The sequence below is a fragment of the Thamnophis elegans genome, chromosome 3, assembly GCF_009769535.1.
Source record: "Thamnophis elegans isolate rThaEle1 chromosome 3, rThaEle1.pri, whole genome shotgun sequence".
Classification (NCBI taxonomy): Eukaryota; Metazoa; Chordata; class Lepidosauria; order Squamata; family Colubridae; genus Thamnophis; species Thamnophis elegans.
This window is the reverse complement of record NC_045543.1, coordinates 122,775,478-122,781,922: the sequence shown is the minus strand read 5'-3', so window position 1 is coordinate 122,781,922 and position 6,445 is coordinate 122,775,478. Positions and strand designations below refer to the sequence as shown.

Here is a 6,445-nt window from a genome sequence, read left to right as displayed (position 1 = left end):
CATTTGATAATGTCACTTCAGGACAATCAAGGAAAGGTAAGAAGATAAGCTACAGTTTATTTCAAATGTATAGATTTCTCCTTAATTTGGACCGTGCTGAAGAGGAAAGCTCAGGTCTCCTTCAGGATGAACTGATACTGACAGTGGAAGACCCACAGGGGAGATTCAAAGCTACAGTTGTTAAGAGGGTAGTTTTATTAGAGATACTAGAAAAAGCAATCTAAAGGGGTGAAATGTGTTAATAGGTGCAAAAAAGAAAAAGATTGCTTTGATCGGTTGGTGATAAGTCACCATAACACAAACTGTGAGCACTTTGTATGATGAAACATTTACATGTTGTGTTGGCTCCTTTTTCCTCTTTAGCTAATGGATTAACTTAAAGTTGTATTTTATGACTCATGATTAGCTTGCCTTCTTCATTCTATTTAGATCACTGTGCCCAGATCTATAGGAGAAATATCAGTTCCACATTCAAGACCTTTTATGGCCAAGATCACAGCTCAAAGGGCCTTTGTGGGGGGACCCTGATCACAACCAAACTGGGTATTAACAGCAGCTCACTGCAAAATGTAAGTTTGGAAGTTTTGCTAGGTTTTTTTTATTTCTTTTTAAAATCTTGTTTATATATATATATATATATATATATATATATATATATATAATATATATATGTTGTGGTGTGTGTGTGTGTGTGTGTGTGTTGGGTGTGTGTGTGTGTGTGTGTGTTTGTACACATATATACATACACACATATACATACACACACAAACAAACACACATACCACATACATACATACAACATTATATATACACACACACACACACATATCTTTGTTATATAATAAAGCTTGTTATATATTTCATTCAATAGCAATAGCAATAATAGCAATAGCAGTAGACTTATATACCGCTTCATAGGCCTTTCAGGCCTCTCTAAGCGGTTTACAGAGAGTCAGCATATTGCCCCCAACATCTGGGTCCTCATTTTACCCACCTCGGAAGGATGGAAGGCTGAGTCAACCCTGAGCCGGTGAGATTTTGAACCGCTGACCTGCTGATCTAGCAGTAGCCTGCAGTGCTGCATTTAACCACTGCGCCACCTTGGCTATTCAAGCATAACATAGTCCCACAATTTAGGGATGAGCAAAACCTAAGGTTTCAACCCAAGGAAAATTATCAGCTGGGTATCGTCTTTTAGGTAAGTTGTTCACTATCACAGCTTCTTGGCATAAATTCTAGGGGTGACAATGAAAAAAAATCCAATCTCTGTGTATGTGTGTGTACCTATATTACTAGATTTTTCAATACAGTGAATACATACAAAATAGATTGAAAATAGGAAAAGGGGGAAAAACAGAAAAGGAAGAAAATACACATTCTTTCTATCAAGTAATTATCACTTTATTATTTTCACCATTCTCGTTGTCCTTTTTTAGTTCCCAAATGACAAAATCATCAATTTAATCTTCTCTTCTTTCTTCTCTATGTAAGGTTACCAGCTTTTCAAAAAAAAATTTCTTTCTTTCCCTGTATCCAGATTGGAAAGACTTTGCTATTTTTTCAAGTACAGTTAATATTATAGTCCTAACTTCCTTTGTAAATATTTCATTACTTTCCCAACCTCTTGCATGCAATAATCTCGCCACAGTTACCATATGCAAATTGGTTTCTCATACTTCTTTTCTAAATCCATAATCATAAAACCCAATAAAATAATTCTGACCACACAAACACACACACACACACACACACAGAAACACGCACACAGAAACCACAGTAGGAGAAACTGGGATAAACCAAAAACCTTGATAAAATAGCAGACAAGATTGTGCTGGCATATTTACGAGCCAGAGATTGGAATCAACTTTCATAGATGATATTAGAGAATTTAAAACCCTCTCCAATTGTTTCTATTCCATGTCGAGCAAAGCATGACATTAATAGCACAAGCCTCCCTGCACATTATTGGTGTTCTTGTTTTTCTGAAAATTGCAAATAATTTGACCTCCCTTTGATTTTCTACCTCCCGAATATCCATATATAGGTGTGAATATTCATGTATTGTAATTTATTTTTGAACATAGCCAGAAATAGGCCATTGAAAGTATTTTGCATCTTCTATCAAATATATATTTACTTCACTGTTGAAATAACTCCAATGAAAATTGAAATAAAGCCTGCTGTCTCCAAATTTTAAATTTATGTGCCAGGATATAAACATGTTAAATACAGTAGAATTTACTTCGGAAGAAACACGGAAGATTGAACTGCCAAATGATAAAACTTGATATCCTTCTGCTGAGATTATAACATATTCCTTGCTACAAATGAACTTTACTCAATTCTTATTTACCCTCTTTGTTTTTTAGAACAAAGGACACTAAAGTTATTCTTGGAATTCATTCAGAAGAAGACACACAAAACAAGTTTTCAAAGTTAAAAGAACATTCCTCACCCGAATATAAGAATTTCAGAAAGGGGAATGACATTATGCTTCTTCAGGTATATTCTAAAGGATATAAATAAATAATAACATGTGAAGGACAGCAATAATGGTTTTGCCTTTTTTTGGATATCAGGGAGTCCATAACTTACAACCACATTTGGGACTGGAACTAAGCCTTTGTTAAAGGGGGGGCAATTCAGCTACCCTGCTGCTAGCTACCATGGTGGGGGCCAGTGGGGAATTTTTCATTATAGCTTTGCAACTATGGTCTGGCTTTGCTTATTTCTAAGGTTTTTCTTCTAACTTCGGAGGCAGAGCCAGAGTTGGGCTATACAATTAGTTTCATTAGTTTCAATTAATTTACATTCCCTTGCAGAAAGCAGTATACAAGAGATTTAGCTCTAGCCTTGAGAATGGAGGGAGAATAAAAGAAACAATTATTGACTCATGTTGTTGATTTGGCCTACCTCAAAGGGATGACAAGCAGCCCATAAGAGCCTAACAGTTGAGGCCCATTTCATTGGCATAGGAACCACCACTGATGATGGCAGCAGTGGAATAAAGAATATTCTCACACTTATGTGTTGGAAAAAATGCTTTTCCCTTTCATTTCAGAGATGCAGAGCAGGAGGGAGGAATTCTTATTTCTATATAAATGAATAGCAGGTGTGAAATTGCCCATATTGAAGAAGTTCAAAGTATTTATCTTGTTACTATTATAGTTTGTTTTTTTTGCAAGGGGCTCAGATGGTATAAATGTTGCTTCTCAGACACATTGCATCTACACAATATTGTAATGTAGGTCTGGCTGAGATAGGATGACTCTCCAAGGTGCAAGACTACAATATGATACATTGCACACCATATTGACTGTTAATGTAAGGGTTAATCTTTTTTGTCTTCCCTATTGTCTCATTTAAGCTTAAAGAAAGCAAAACTTAACAGGAATGTTACCCTCGTCAAGCTTCCTCAGGAGTATGGTGACCTCGAGGCAAGAACACAGTGTCTGGTAGCTGGTTGGGGGCGTACTGAAAGTCGAAAACTATCAGATGTCCTCCGTGAAGTTAATGTCACTGTCATTGCAAGAACCATCTGCAGTGATAAAATCACTATAATTCCAACCATAGTGACAAAGAATATGGTGTGTGCTGGTGACAAGAGCGGAGGCAAGGATGCATGTACTGTAAGTATATCTATCTACCTGCTCTGAATGTTTGAAATTCAAAATAATATACCAAAAGCAGAATTTGAACGAATGAGTAATCCTACTTGCACGCTTCTAGTGTTCTAAGAAATTGAAGTCCTACACTACCAATATACAACTGTAAAATTAATAAAATCTTCCCATCATAAAGTCAATTGCAAAAAAAATCTGGAATTATATATCCCTCTAAATTGGCAGCATTATGATATGTGATGAATCTTTTTTAAAAAGGACAGGCAGTCTGCTTCCGGTTTGGGAACCAACTGAAGAAAAAAATTCTGTTGCCAAGTGAGACAGTTATTAAGTGAATTTTACTTCACTTTACAAACGTTCTTCCCACAGTTGTTAAGTGAACTTTGCAACTTTGAATGAACTAAATGAACTGTCAAGGACTACCTGTACTTATCGATGGAGCACTTGAGGGGAGGGGGCACAGAGAATGAGAATTTTTCAGAACACTAGCCTGAAGTGTAGCTAGCACCTTGTCTGCCTAAATGTGGCTACATTCTTCACCTATTCAGAATTCACACTTGCAGAATAGATTGTATCTTTAGGCAACTAAAAGTATTTGGTCATTTACTCATCAAGAAAGCAGTGATGGGAGTGAGCTAAAGCACAAACACACAGACAGATACATGCACACAGAAACACTCGCACCTATTTCCTCTCCCCTCCACTTCTCCTTCAAAGGTGTTGGGAAAAATATATATTTGGCTTAAATTCATGTTCTGGAATCGTGAAATAAGGACCAGTATATATGTACGGTCAAGAAATAAAGCTATTTTCTAAACAGTGCCATTTTAGATTTAGGTTTACTTGTCTATTCTGTGGATTTCCATCAAGGATTCCCTTTTCCCATCTTTTCCCACCCCATTAACTCTGCAAGATAGGCTTGATTGAGAGGGGTAAAGAACAGAGAGAGACACTCAGTCTTTTTTTTTGGGTGGGGGGTTGCAGAGTGTGAAAAAAAAACTCAATATGGAAGCCAAAATCAGGCAATAAAGTCCTGCCACCTTTTTACATGCTTCAGGGCAGAAGGTTGATTCTGTGACCAGGATGGGCGTATTTCTCTACTTCTGGGCTTGGAGGGTCAAAGTATACTAGAGTGAAGGGCCTACTGAGAAAGCATCCTCTGGCCCCCTTTCTCCAGTCACCTGAATGGGGCACTTGCAGAGGGGGCTCCCAGCCAGCCAAAATTGGGAAATTGGAAACACTGTATCTGTCCTATGGGCAGCATAGAGATTTAGTGAATAAATAAATTAAATACGACTACTGCAAAAATGCAAAATTTCTCTTCACCCCACCCACCCTTTTTTCTCCCTTGCGCAGGGTGATTCTGGTGGTCCTTTGATTTGCAATGGGGTACAAAGAGGCATCGTTTCCTTTGGTATAGATGTGGAAAGTCTCAGTATCCTGGTGTCTACACCCTTCTGACAAAGGAATATTCTCATTGGATACATAGTGTTATAAAACGCAATTAATAGAATTATCATTTGACATTGACAGTCTTTTCTATTATATTCATTCATTATAACTCCTTTAAGACAATCTTTTCCAGACTTTTCCATCCAGATTATGACTAGGCACACCATACTTAGCCAACACAAAATCATTGAGCCTGCCAGCTAAAAGTAACAGCAATTTCAGGTAAATTCATTTAGAGGGTAACTGATCAGTTTGGGTATTTAGGTTTTCTATTTAAATGCAATTTTTTAAACTAAGTTTTCTTTTCCTTTATAAAAGCTAAGCACAAGTTTCTAGAAATTATTTCTCTTTATTTTTCTCTCTGTGTGTGCACTTAATCTGCTAGATAAATTATTCCCATGTTTATCACAAATGTAATGGTAGCTTATTTCCAGAAAGCAGAAGAAAATAAATCCTTGTTGCAAACCATCTTGTTATTGGTTTTTTTGTTGTTGTTCTTCATTCGTTGTGCATTCCAGTGTTTGCTTGTGGCAAACTTCAGACTTTTTTTTGCATTTGGAAGAATGAATTTCTGTGCTGGGAATGGCTTTTAAATGCATAATAACATAATTGGACTTCTCTTATAATTGGAGGTACCTTGGAATTGCAAAATTACCAAATAACATACATGAGTCCTTTATCGTTTGAGACTTCTTATGGATCTGTACACCACTTTTATGAATGGCGATGTGAGAGCACTTGAAAGCATTGGAACCACTTGTCTTCTGCAGTTAGAAGTTTTCATCATTCAATGTTTTCAAACAAAGGTTGGACAACCATTTGTCTTAGATGATATGAGGCAGGCGATTGACTACAAGAGTAGTTTATCTGCAAGGCGTGACATATATGATAAACATACGGTGGAGGAAGTGAGAGGACACCAAGCCAAAAGCTCAATTTTTTTTTCATGCCCTGCTCGGAAGAAAGAAGTCAAACAGTGATCTTGACTTTTGTTAAGGATTTGGGGAGAAATTAAAACAGAGAGCTGTATACACTTCCTCCAGGATATGTACAGGGGCAACCAAATGCTTATGATAAATGGGATAGGAGTTGCACTCCAGTCACAAATAGGATGTGGAGGAAGGGTTAACAATTTTGGTTCATCTAGTGATGGGCTGGACCTGAATAAGTGGACTGAAAGTGTTCTCAGCTGACAGATTGTATCACCAAAATCATGTAAATGTGCTCTGCAAGTTAAAACAATAATAATGCCAAACCTCAAGCAGACTTGATAGAACCTTTCTTTTTTTAAAAAATTTTTAAAAAGATTTTATTGGTAAAAAGAAAATACAACATCCATAACTTGTAAAAAACAATACAACTACATTTCA

The 6,445-nt window shown here is 36.7% G+C and overlaps 1 pseudogene; it reads left to right on the top strand.

Moving 5' to 3' along the window:
* Nucleotides 1–531: 531 nt before the first annotated feature.
* On the top strand, nt 532–5,210 carry LOC116506242 (annotated as a pseudogene).
* The last annotated feature ends 1,235 nt before the right edge of the window (nt 5,211–6,445 follow it).